Here is a 13,965-nt window from a genome sequence, read left to right as displayed (position 1 = left end):
CATGGTGGCTCATGCCTGTAATCCTAGAATTTTGGAAGGCCAAAGCAGAGGGATCATTTGAGCCCAGGGGTTCGAGACCAGCCTGGGCAACATAGTGAGACTGTCTCTATAAAAATAAAAAGCACAAATTAGCCAGGCATGGTGGCGCATGCCTGAGGTCCCAGCTACTTGGGAGGCTCAGGTGGGGAGGATCGCTTGAGCCCAGGAAGTAGAGGCAGCAGTAAGCCAAGATCACTGCCTTGCACTCCAGCCAGGGCAACAGAGCAAGACCCTGTCAAAAAAGCATAAAAAATAAAAAATAAAATTAACAATTTATGAAGCATTTTTCTAAGAAGCATTGTCTTCATCAACTAGGCTTTACTTCTGAACTAAATATTGCTCTGTACCCAGTATTTACTCCTTAATTTCCGATCTGGTAGTTTCTGCTCCTTCTCATTCCAGTGGCTTTGGTGTCTCTGACTCTAATATGCCCGAAACCCTGTTTTTCTACAATTTAGATACCACAGAGCCTTACCCAAGATAACGTTTTCTGTTGAGAAACTTTTCTTTGGTTTTTCTTTCTTTGTTTTCTGTAACACAAGCCTAAGAGTTAGCCCTCTTGAAGTGAGATCAGCAGATATGTAGGTAAATAGTATGCAGTAGGAATTTGCATTCCTACTATCCAGGGATGTTAATATGACATATTGCTTAATTAGGAGAGTAAGACTTTAGCAGTAAAAGCTCATCTCTACAATTACTTCTTTGAATCAAATTTCCTTACATACAGATCAAGAACTTTTATCTAACATGCCACTCTTGAAACATTAAAATGTGTTCATTTCATCTTTTATTATAAGTGTTTTATATTAGCATCCCTATGTACATTCAGTTGCCTCCTAACGAGAGGAATTTTTAGTGTGACATAACTTAAATATAAACCACACATATGTGGCCCTTTTCTTATTGCCCCCTATATTTTGAGAAGGAAATAAAAGGTATTTTCTCTGTATCATGTCTTATTCCCCATACTCGACTCCCTACCTTCCTCTCTCCACTCCTATTTTCTCCCTAGTTTGTGACAGAAAACCCTATGGATAGAAGAGATTTTCTAGGAAAAATGTGTTTTAATATTGCAAAGAATGATGAAAGGGTGAATGAAAGTGTGCCATAGCATGCCAATAGGGTAAGGGTTTTAGAAAGTTTTCTACCTTTAAGAAATTAATTTTCTTCTCATTTCTTCTTCTTCCTAAAGTTATAAGAATTCAGAAATTACTGAGCTATTAATCTCCAACAATTCACATTTCTCAGAGGAAAACTGAGGTAGAGCTATAAAATCTGGCTTCAACTTCTTGCCTAAAATCAGGATACTTCATTCTTAAAAGTCAAGGAGAACAAGTATGTGCAAATATGCATTTAGCAACATTTTTATAAAAATTAAGTATGATATTTTAATATCAGAAGATGTAAGTTTTATGTATGGCCAAAGATGTTGAAAAATACAGTCAGTCAACTTGACAAATTTATGAAATTCTCTCTTCTTGAGGAAAGATATAGAAGAGGCATTGTTAGTTGTTAAACCTTTCAGGAATTAGGGGAATAAATTGAAAAAGTTAATGAAATGACTTCAATTTCTAGAAATATGATCAACTGAATATCCTGGAAAAAATCCTAATAAAAATATATGACTAGGATTATTTTCCTGTAACTAAGATTATTTTTTCATATATGAATATGAAAGAAAACCCAGCAGAATTAGTAAGAAATAAGAAAAAATGTTGAAGGACAAATATTATTGGCCAAATCCCAGAGAAATAAATAAGCACTAAGACGATGACTCTCTGGGGTCATCTACAGACTTCCAGCGTCCTAGAGCTTTCACGTTAATAGGCTGCTTGATGGGACAGTTGACAAGGCTTACGACCCACTTTATGTGGGAAACTGTATCATAGGCACCACGTTAAGTGGGCTCCTCCCTAAAAGCAAAACCCACAGTGTATGTGCTGGAAAATAAACCCACACTCCAAAGGGAGATATTGAGAAAATTTGCCTGTTTCCATTTTAACTCAGAATGGAGGGAAAATTATCTGTAATATGATAACTTAAACATAAGCAGCCAACCTTCATGCAGGCATGCAACCCATACCCACTCCACCTGTGGAGCTACAGAAATTCCAGAGCAAGAATCAAATGGGAAGAAGTCAAAATGTGGCAATGACAATGGCACTTGGGTCAAACAAATACAGATATTCTCTCGTAGAGCAACCTCAAATATTGTTCAAGCAAGGACAAAGAATTCCTACAGATGACATTTTAAGAGACATGAGTAAGAATAACAACAGATCACAAAGCACATGAGCAAACAAACCACTTACCATGTCGATGGAATCAATAAAAAGCAGCATCACACATGCAAAAAACACACAATTTGCAATTAATGGATAAAGAAATGAGTGTGTTGAAATATTTAAGGAATTCATTTTTGACAGATTAACAAAAATAAGTATCTCTGTGACTGCTGATGCCATGGACTTAATGTTTTTGTCTCCCCTCTGCCCCCACTTCCCACCAAATTCATGTGTTGAAGCTCTAATCTATTGGGAGATTAGGTCTTTGGGAAGTAATTCGGGTTAGATGAGATAGTGAGGGTAGGGCCCTGGTCTTATGAAATTAATATGTTTGTAAGAAGAAATATCAGAAATCTTGTTCTCTCTTCTCCACTATGTGAAGACACAGCAAGATGGCAGCCGTCTGCAAGACAGGAAGAGATCCCTCACCAGGATCCAACCATGCCCACACCCTGATCCCCAACTTCCAGCTTCCAAAACGATAAGAAATTTGTTTCTTCTAATGAAGCCACAGAGTCTGTGGTATTTTGTTAAAGCAGACCAGGCATACTGATACAACTGTAAAGATCGTCTCCTTGGTTTATTTTTCTCAATTCCTAGACAGCTAATTTTACTTTCTTTCATATGTTCTGATCCATATTTGCTTTATGTAAAGATCTCAGGCCAATTCTCCATATTTTGAGAATTACAGCTTTCATCTCCTGACCTCTGGAGAGCTCTTAAGGAAAATGTCTTTGTTAAGAACATGATGACCTCTCACTCCCACCATGCAGCCAGATCTTTAGCACAAATTCTCCATCTCTAGTTTCTAACAACTTGTGTAATTTCAGCACCAAATGGTTTCCTTTCCATACTTGTGTTCAGTAATATATATTAAATAATCATTCATTCATTCATCATACATTTATTTAATAAATATTTAGATAGTCTACTCTATATACTACACACTTAGAGTATATCAATTAACTATCATCACAACGAGGACAACAATAAATAAAGATGCTTCCCCCTGTGGTTATACTATAGTTATACATTATAGTACAGGGAGACATGGAATAAGGAACAATCTTAGTAAACAAGTGAATTATCAACCTTGCTGGAAGGTGATAAGTGTTATAAAAAATTCAGCTGGGAATATTGTCATTTTAGTAATTTGTGCTCGCCATGATAGATCTAATTAAAAAGGTAACATTTGAACAGAGACCAAATAGAGGCAGGTGAATCTGCATGCCCATATTTTGGGAAACAGTGTGTCCATCAAAGCACAGCCCTTGAAAAGCTCTTCAAAATGGAATCTGCCTGGAATGTTCAAATGTTCACAGCAGCCTTGACAGTAATAAGGCTCCCATGGCTGAGCAGAATGAGCAGGAGGGAGCTCAGAAAGAGACAAGATCAGAGAATGGTAGCAGGGATAGGTAGAGGAAATAGAGTTTAGGGGGGCTGGACAGAAGAGTAGGGGTTTTTTTGTTTTTTGTTTTTTTTTTTCATTGCTAAGATTTTTGTCTTATTCTGTTTGCATTTCTAGTTGTTTCTAGTTGGAGGTCACACTTGTTCTGTGGTCAATATTATTGCCTAGAATATTCTTTCACCCTTTTAAACATAACATTTTCTTTATGAACCATAGTTTAGTAAATATTAATTTATAACAACACTGTTATTAATGATATCAGAGTTAGTTAGGTAACTAGGCTACCACATCTTGCTAGGAGTAAGGTGAAAGCAGTTGTCTACACTAATATAACATATCTATACAATGACATTTTCAGTCTCCTGTGGGAAATGGATAGGACCTAGTGTCAGTAGAGATAACTAACTGGCAAAGAGAACATGAATCCACTGGAAACTAAGACCTTCTCTCATTTCCTTATTTTTTGGAGGCATGAAGAATAAATTTTGCCTCTGAAAGATAATAGCAAACCTTTTATTATTCACTCTAATCATTTTCTGTGTTCCTTAAGGTTGCATAATTTATCTACTATTATACTCTGTGCTCTCAGATATGACACTTTTCGATGATGTAACACTGATTGCATTGTGTAACAGTTTACATGATTTCCTAGTTCAACAATAAGTGCCTTGAAAACATTAAGGGTATCTTATTCATCCTTGTTCTTCTGTACTTCACTCCTAAAAGTATCCACTCAATAATATTTGTGTAGTGAATGCTGCTGTATCACAACCTTTCATATTTACGACAGCTGATGGATCTGAGAAGAAGTGCATCTAAATGAAAGAAGGCAGTTGCATCAATGATGTATTTCCTTGCTTTAATTTGGCTTAATGGTGCTCCTGAATGCCAAAACTTAAAGTCTAATAAAGATGAGTGAGAAAGAGATTCTGCAAAGCAAATATATTAATACATATTTTTAGAGATTGTATTTCTTTAAACATATAATTTGAAATTATATTTAAAGGACTATTGTGCAGTTTGCTTTATTTAGCAATTTATGCCAAGTATAATAAACTGTGCATATGTATATATATATATTTTTAAATCTAAATAATGATGATTTTCCAACGAAAAGTTAAGACAAAGCAGGACTTACTCTTTGACTTAAACTTCAAAATATCTGTAAAATGGAAATTTTCTTAAAGAAAAAACTTTGCTAGAAATATTAAGGATGAACATTTAAAAAACAAAATTACTCATTTTCTCTAGCCATTTTATTAGTTATTTTTAAAAGGATGGCTATCTTTTAGCCCCTGCACACAGTTTTAGACAGCTTGTCAGAGTTTTATCAAGCAAAAGTGACATCCTATACCAGTTTAATGACAACACACTAATACAAGGCTGTTTCTGTGTTTCAAGTCATGTTACATGACTGAAGAAGAGATTTTCTTTATTTAGGACAATGGCTAATACATCACCACTGTTTTGTAGGCAGTCATACTTTTAAATATCTGGTTTTATTATCACCATACATAAACATCTTCTTATCAGATGAATAGAGTAACGTAGGTTCAGATGATATGGAAAAAACAATGTTTAGTCTGTAGAAGCCAAATAATCCTAACTCCCATGTTGTCTATTTTGGGATATCACTAAAGAACTCAAATTTATTAATTTTATCTTCCTATGTCTCTTTCTCATATAATAGTTATTTTAAAAGCCAGCAATTTCTCGAGGAAATTGAAATTTTCATTTAAAATTTCAGCTTCTAAATACCTTTCCCAGAACTATTTGAAATCAAAGAATAAAATTCTCACCTTTCATTACATGAAACCTGAGATTTCACTGAAAACCTCTCGGGTACTAGATATTTACAAATTTGATTTTTTTAAATTCCATACATGTTAGATATTTTAAAGCAGAAACAAAACACTCTAATAAATCACTTCTATTTATTTATGTTTCAGCTCTCAGAATAAACATTCTTTCTTATCACCCAGTAGAATAAATGTAGGCTTCTTGTAGTGAAGATTCGAGTGTTGCTCTAGGTTAATTTTCTTTCTTTTTCTCTTTTAATTCTGAATTGACGTGTGATCATATTTTATATTTACACAATCTGAATCAGGATTTTTCTCAATAATGTGCAACTGTGATCCAGATTCCTCAATTTCAAATAGTAGTGTTCATTAACACAATTCTGGTGTTTTCATTAACATTATATAAATATATGTTAAAACTGAACTTATTAATAAATACCAATAAAGTATTTTTTATAATCCAGTTATTAGGTTGAATCTTCAATAAGATTTTTTGTGGAGAAAGAACAATTCTGCTTTGAAATAGTCTGGGTATGGCGAAATAAGTCACCGCCTTCCCTCTCCCACTGCAGGAGGAGTATATTTCTCCACCCATTGATGTTGGGCTTGACCCTATACACTTGCTTTGACCAACAGAACTTCAGTGGATAGGGCACAAGTAGAGGATTAAATGCACTCAAGAGGTTTGGCTTAGCTCATGAGCTCACGCAATTTATTATGAGAACAACTTCCTTGAGGTAGCTGCGATGCTTTCAACCTGAGTCCCAGAATGAAAATACATGAAGCAACCTTGAACCCAAGCCACAGGCCAGAGTCATCTCTGACGAATGCAGACTCCATATTTGAGTAGAACTATGCAGATGACTCCCGTCAATCATGTGCAAAAACCAAAAAGCTGACAGTTGTATGTCACAGGCTTTTGGTTTATTATTTAGCATTTGTGTCAATTGCTAAGTAAAAACATTTCTAAGAAAAGTTTGAACATTGCCACAATACTTCAAGGAAGTTTAAGACATTTTTAAATGTGTTTTAAATATGTTTAAAAATGTTTTAAACATATTTTTTAAGGAAGAACGGAAGGGAGGGAGGAAGAAAGGAAGAAAGGAAGAATGAGAGGGAGGGGCAGTAGTAGAAGTAAGAAAAGAAGAAAAGAGATTTTTTCTGTCCTTGTATTAAATACAAAAAGTTAGCAAATAACTAATGAAATCTTTCAAATAGGGGAAATGATAAATTCAAGCTGGATTAGGAAATTAAACTTTTTAAAAATAATCTTGTAAATTTAACAGATATTTCAAGATTTCAGTGGTATATTAAAAAAAAGTTTAATAGATTTTTTTGTCACTTTTCTGGTCTTTGTTACCAATACCACACATTCGCACTAATAAGACAGACAAATCTAACATCTCATAGAAGATTCTTTTAATACTTATAAAATTAGCTTAAGAACATTCTTTCTGTATTTATGCTGTTAGGTCATTACCTTGTTATGGGTATAGGCTCTGACTTTTATAAGCTTAGTATGCTAATGATTCCTTCACTTGGGATCCATAAAAAATATATGCAGTCTCTTTCCCATTAACTGCCAGGCTTTCCAGATTTTTCTGGTTTTCTGAATTATTAAAACAACAGCCCTTGCTGACAGTTGTTGCCATCAGCATCACACATTTATGAAGTACATATATGCTTCCATCAGTGTTAGATGCTGTACAGAGTGAGTTTAAGAATTGAACCCTGTAATCTACAGAAAGGCAACCTTGTAGAGAGAACTGTGAGTGACATGACTAAAATGAAAATATTTTTTAACTTGGGAAGAATAAAATAATTTGTATATATGAAAAGAAGCAATTGATTTTTATGTGGTAGTAAAGGAAGAAACTTCCTTTAAGTTTCTTGTTACCCACACCACACATTCGCACTAATAAGACAGACAAATCTAACATCTCATAGAAGATTCTTTTAATACTTATAAAATTAGCTTAAGAACATTCTTTCTGTATTTATGCTGTTAGGTCATTACCTTGTTACATTCCTAAAATGTAATCTTGGAATAGACTTCATTAACCTAAGTAAGAATTTCAAAGAGGTTTGGATGAAAATACTTGGGAACTAGAAAACACTGAGTTGGTTGATTAAAGTAATGGAGGCTGTGGAGAGAGAAGTTGGTAGAGCAAAGCAGGGCAGGGGGATTTGAGCTAATGACAATTAATATTATTTATTCAATGTCTAATAGTATGATAGCTTAGGGATATTTGATTGGTAAATTTTTATCCTGGAAAGATTAAGTATTAATAGAAATTTTTACGCTTTCTGGGCTTGCTGAATTGTCAGAAACAAACACATACATATTCACACAGAGACAACTACATAACACAAGCATTCCTCTTTTTTAGTAAGATATTCAGTATGTAGTATAACAGAAACAACAACAACCACCAATCTTTATCTCATCCATGTTCTCTTGGCATCACCAAAGGAGAATGATTGCATTAGACTAGACAGAATGTGAAAGTGATGTTGAAACTTACAGTTTACAACTGAAATGGGTTGCACTGGAGAAAATTATAAAATTTGTCTTTCCATAAAACTTGATAAAATGTAGTTCCTGGATTATGTCTGCTTGTGTATTCTCACTTCAACCACATTCTACCATATTGGAAACATGCATAGATTGGTGGTGTGTGGTTTATAAAGTTTGTGTGTTAAATGCTGTTTTATTAACTGCTTAGAACAAGTGTTGTACCAGGGGATTTCATTTAATTTGAGATTATTTTTATTCTTAATATTTCTAAATTAATGAAATTTGACATAAAATCTTGGCTTCCCAGTGATGAATAAAGCAGAATATTTCATACACTTACTTGAGACAGCATTAAAGGAAACTGAAGCCATGAAAATGTCATGATGCAATTTAGTGAAAATTTATCTTCACAGGGAATTGTTCAATTACAAATGAAATGAGATTGGAAATAATCTTTTCTTCTATAAACCTTACACCTGGAAGACAATACATCTGTTTAATATGTTCTATTTGCAAAATTCTGATCTGTACCTCCTAGATTGAATTAAACAGCAGTCATATATGGTATTATTGATACCTTCCCCAAAACTAAATAATCACAATGATACATCTCACACATTCATTTTAATTAGTCCTTTCACTATGAAAAAATAAATTGTTGTTATTTTATTTTTTTATGGTTGAAAACGTTTAAACATTAAAGATTCAGGTATTTTATATTTCAATTTAACAAAAAATATATCTTCTTCTATAATCTAAAAATGCAAACATACACACACAACATATATATACACTTAGATTACAAAACTAAGGATTCTTGTTTTGTATATATTTGTTATATATATGTTATATATACATATCTCTAAATATATATATTCCTAGTTTTATATCTATATATGCACACATATATAACATATATCTTTAGTTTTATGAACATAAACATTAAAGTATTTTAAGAATTAAATTTCTTTTAACATGTATCCTGTTTTCTCAGTGATTGCCAATATGTGTCTGATGCTTTATTTTTTTAAAAAAGAAAACCTCTATTCATAAAGTGACAAGTGTAAGGAGGAAAAATATGCAATGTCAACAGTATTGTTTCTATTCTGAGAACATCCTATGAGACTGGTGAACCAAACAAGGAATATTGTACTCAACTTTTCTCCCTTTCTCCTATTATTTCCCACCATATTCTTTATATCAACCAAACTGGTAACACACTCTTTCTTAAGCCCCACAGTACCCCACACTCTGTTTTTCCCAAGCTGCTTTCTTTGTTTAGTCTGCATTTATTCCATCGTTGTTTTCATTTCCACTTCTTAAAATTATGTGAGGTCTTTAGGTTATCACAAACCAGCCCAGGGAGGAATGTTTTATAATCCCTCTACTTGCCAACTGAAATGATTTTTTCCCTTATCAGAAGACCTAATATTTTCATGTGTCTCTTTACATTTTTTTACATTCTTCATATAATTGTTATATGTGTATTTGTAGAATATTCTGGATTATAAATTTGTTATTTTGATTTATTATTGTCTTTATCCATCAATATTTTCATTAAAAATCCAAAAGAAAATTATAATTTACCTTGGTTATTACTTTAATGAGTAGGGAATGATGGATATTGATGTTGGTATTACTGACAAGATCATTTCTTAGTTCTTTGTAATTGTTATATTGTGTGTGTCATGTTTCTAGTGAAATACAGAATGCTAAATACTTCCTTACTTCAAACCCTTATCAGTATTACTATGCTGTCATAATTACTTTATATAAGCCCAGTTACTTATTCTATTTATTTTGAATGATCCATTTTTCCTAAGAGGTAAATAAAATATTAATGTTAGAGCACATATCAACAGACAAATTACCGGGAATACTAAACCTTCTTGATGAGTCTATTCACTTATCTGTAGCTGATTCTGAAACTCTAAACGTTCTTAGACTGTTCAATTTTACTTTGGTACCATTTTAAGCCCTAGGAGCTTTTATACACTTATATACAATGGAAAGTTTTTTTGACAGGACACCAGGTTAGTAATTTTCTTCCATTCACTACACAAGAAGCAGATAATTTAGAAGGTAGACAGCTACTTTTTGTGAGATAGAGAATTAATGACAGCAACTAAATGCTCCTTTCATTTACTATTGTGATTTCATTGGACTGGGAAATAGTTAGAAGTGTATTAATGGAAACAGATGTCAAAAAACATTTTTACAATTGTTACCTTTTATAACAATAACATGAAATTACTTGATAATACATTCTCCTGGTCACTGTAAATAGACACAGGAAATATTTATAAGATGTAAAATTTACATTGAACATTAATGTATTGCTTTGTTAATTAGTATGCATAATTAGTTGTTTCTTTTTTGCCTATATAAAGATAAAAAATAAAGTTTTGTATTAGTATTTTTAGATGCAATTTTAAACATGTAAAATTTTCAACTTGAAAGAGGCACTTTGCTTATTTACAAACTCTGACATCTTTATCATACGAGTCTTTAAGTGGGAGCCACACCTGTTGTCAATATCTGATGTTTCTAAGTATTTTAAACTGAATTAGACATCACGTTTTTCTCTCTGGGAACTAACTAGCACACTGTCGGCATCCAGCGTGCAATTATAAACTGTGAAAAGTTTGACTGAAAAGGCTGAGGAAGGCCATGCCTTATGCCAGTCTCACCGATTAGTATAGGAAATATGTGTGGATTCAGAATCATTCTTGGCAAACACAACTGGGAACTTCAGAATAGTACCAGACAACAAGGTCCATATATTGAGATCAGGAATTTTGGTCAGAGACACCAGGCACCAAGTGGAACAACACTGAATGGAAACAACAAACTTTGCTTAATTTCAGTCTTTGATGTCCATCGGATCACTTGCATAGAGGATTCATTGAGAGTGAGCTGCAAAAGAGATGCTGATGGCCACATTAAATGTCAACATATTTCACTAATAAGGCTTTTCTCAATTACCAAAATTATCTGGTTGTGAGCATATTGACTATATTGGTATTATTCATTTTTACACCTCAGTTTCCAAACACATCACTGAGCTTCAAAAACATGTTTAAACTATCCCTTCTGGGCATTTCCTCATGGGATGAGATAATCCTAGCCAGAAAATCTGAGTTGGCAAACTCACCTGTTCATTGCTGAAGGGTGAAGACCCAACTGCCTAGATTCAAGGCTTAACTCCTCTGCATTTCAACTAACAATGTCATGATAAACCACCACTCAACTTTGAGGATCAATTTCAGAATGGACTGTGGTGTGGTGGCTGTAAATATTTCCTCCCCCCATAAGATAGGTATGTTTTACTCTCTTATCTTGAAGTAGTAGGCTTTTGAATGAATCAAGTTAACTTTCTTTGATTGTGAGGAAATATACAGAAAAGATAGTTTTGGGAAATGTTAGAAGCTCAGTGATGTGTTTGAAATAACAGGTGTAAAAATAAACAGTAGCACAGTGGATATTCTTATAAATATTACAATCTAGTGAAGGACAAAATATAAATGGGTAATTAAAATATAGAGTGATTAACACTATTAATGAGAAATGCATGTATAAAGGACAGTCCACCCAGACCTAGAGATTCTGACACTTTCCAGAGAAAATGACCTCAAGTTGAGAACTAAAAAAATGGGTAGAGGTTTGCCTGGTGAAAGACAGAAGAGAGAAAGTTTTAGAAAGAGGAAAGAGCTTGGGCAAATGTTCGACAGGAGAAAGTGTTTTCTTGCACCTGGAAGGAGTTCAGTGTGACTGGAATATAACATGTGAGAAATGGAATTGGGCACAAAGGAAGTGAAGGATAAGACAGAGCCAGAATAGGAAGAGAAACACAAAGCCATTTGAAGGTGTTGAACTTATACTCAGGGCGATGTAAAGCTTCTCTGTATGGTCTTAACTAGGGAATGAGATGCCTGGATATGGGTTTCAGAAAGATCATTCCGGGAGTAATGAATGGAGTGGCCAAGTCTGAAGCTGTAGTTGTAGTGGATGGGATGGTCTACGGCTTAGGCAAGAGCCAATGGCAGCCTTAAGGCTGGTGTCAGTGGGAATAAAGAGCTGTCCCCATGAACCTAGTAGTTAGGAGGTGGCACTGAGCCAGACATGATTAGTTCCTGGTTATGGGGTGGGGGTGGGATGAGGGTAAATGAGGAATCAAGAGTGACACCCAAGTTTCTGACCTCAACAAATTCTGTTTATTGAGTTTCATCATCTGTGCTTCATCATGAGTGACAGCCAAATCTAATAAAGTCAAGACTCTCACTGATCCAGATTAAAAGGCAATGGGAAAGGTTTCTCCAGAGTGAAAAGGCATTCTCTTAGAATTGTTTGTGGAGAGGAAGGTTTTGAGATATTCTTCTCAAGCTCCCTGCGGGAAGCTCTGACAAATGTGGATGTCTTTCACCTCCCACTCTCAAGTGCTGCCATGGAGAGGTACAAAATTGCCAGTATGGATAGGAATATGCCCTACCTTCAGACAGTTAGTTTAGAAGCACTAATGAAGATTCAAAAATGATTAGGACTTCACATTTCTTTCTTTGTAGATTGACCATTACTTATGTAATCTATAGCTTCTCCAAATGTTAATCTTATCCCCTCTTCAGCTTCTCTTCACTTCAGTATTTATTGGGCATCTGCTATCAGTCATAAATACTCATGATTGTTTTCTGAAGGAGCTCACAGTTTGAGTCTTACCTATTCAAATCACAAGTAAAAAATGCCTAATACAACAAAGAGTTATTTTGAGATTATCAAGTACCAGAAGATTAAATATAGATTTAAACCAGCTAGGAAGGGGCAAACACGTAAATGTAGATTTGAACCAGCTAGGAAGTGGCAAACATTCAAAGAAAATACCAGGTACAAGAGAAGATAACACTCTAAATTCTGGAGCCTGCACATGGTAAGGAAAAAAAAAAAAAAAAAAAAACACTGAGTAATAGGAATAAAATGGAGAAGCTGCCTGGCTCACAAGGATTTCAGCAATACTGCTATCCTCATAACCCTCCACTCCTCAAAAATCCTTTGAGTAGGCACCATTGCTCTCTCTACTCTCACTTACTATATGGTACTCATGAGCATTGGCTGACCCCATCTCATGGGCCACTGTGCTTAGTTTAAGGGTGCATATGAGACTCAAGCTGAGATATTCAAAATAATCCCTCAGAATTTTCAAACTGTAACTGAGAGCAGAAAACTCCTTTTTTTTTTAATGAGAAACTGGAAATATGTGAACTAAAGGCTAGCCAAAGCTCTCCAAACTACTATGTGGGTGAAACCATGCATAATAAGAGAACATAAAGCTTTCCCACAAAAAGGTACAACATGTGCCAAGTGACTGGTTTAGTCTGTCTCCGCTTTACCATTCATGGTTTTGTATATGACCTAATCATTGCTTTTTCTATTTCTCACCTGAGTTTATCATTTTTGTTTTGCCTATCTATTCAAAATTGCCTTTTATATATGTGGAGATCTGAGCAGTCTTGAAGCCAATCAAAGTCTGTATGTTCAGCAATCCCTACGATTGAGAAATACCCTACATTGCTTACATTTGGGGGATAATTTTGGTATTCAAGGGAACTTCCTTTACTAAATGCAAAGTAAGTATATAAGCTTCAGATACTTTTATATTCTAATTATCTCAATAAGTTGTCCAAAAAAAAGTGGAAACAAGAATGAATAATATTTCCAAAAGTCCCTTGCAAGAGAAAGAAATTTGTAAATTTAATAAATATCAATTATAATTCAAGTGAACCTAATGAAAACAAGATCATTATTGTGCAATATAGAGCATGTGTTTACTTAAAATTTTCATCTGTCCATCACTATCATAATTCCAGAACCCTTTTGGACATTTTTTGGTTACTTGTCTTCATTTTTGAGAAGTCCAAGACTGGT

This window comes from Hylobates moloch, unplaced genomic scaffold, assembly GCF_009828535.3.
Source record: "Hylobates moloch isolate HMO894 unplaced genomic scaffold, HMol_V3 SCAFFOLD_5, whole genome shotgun sequence".
Taxonomy (NCBI): Eukaryota; Metazoa; Chordata; class Mammalia; order Primates; family Hylobatidae; genus Hylobates; species Hylobates moloch.
This window is presented reverse-complemented; position numbering follows the sequence as displayed.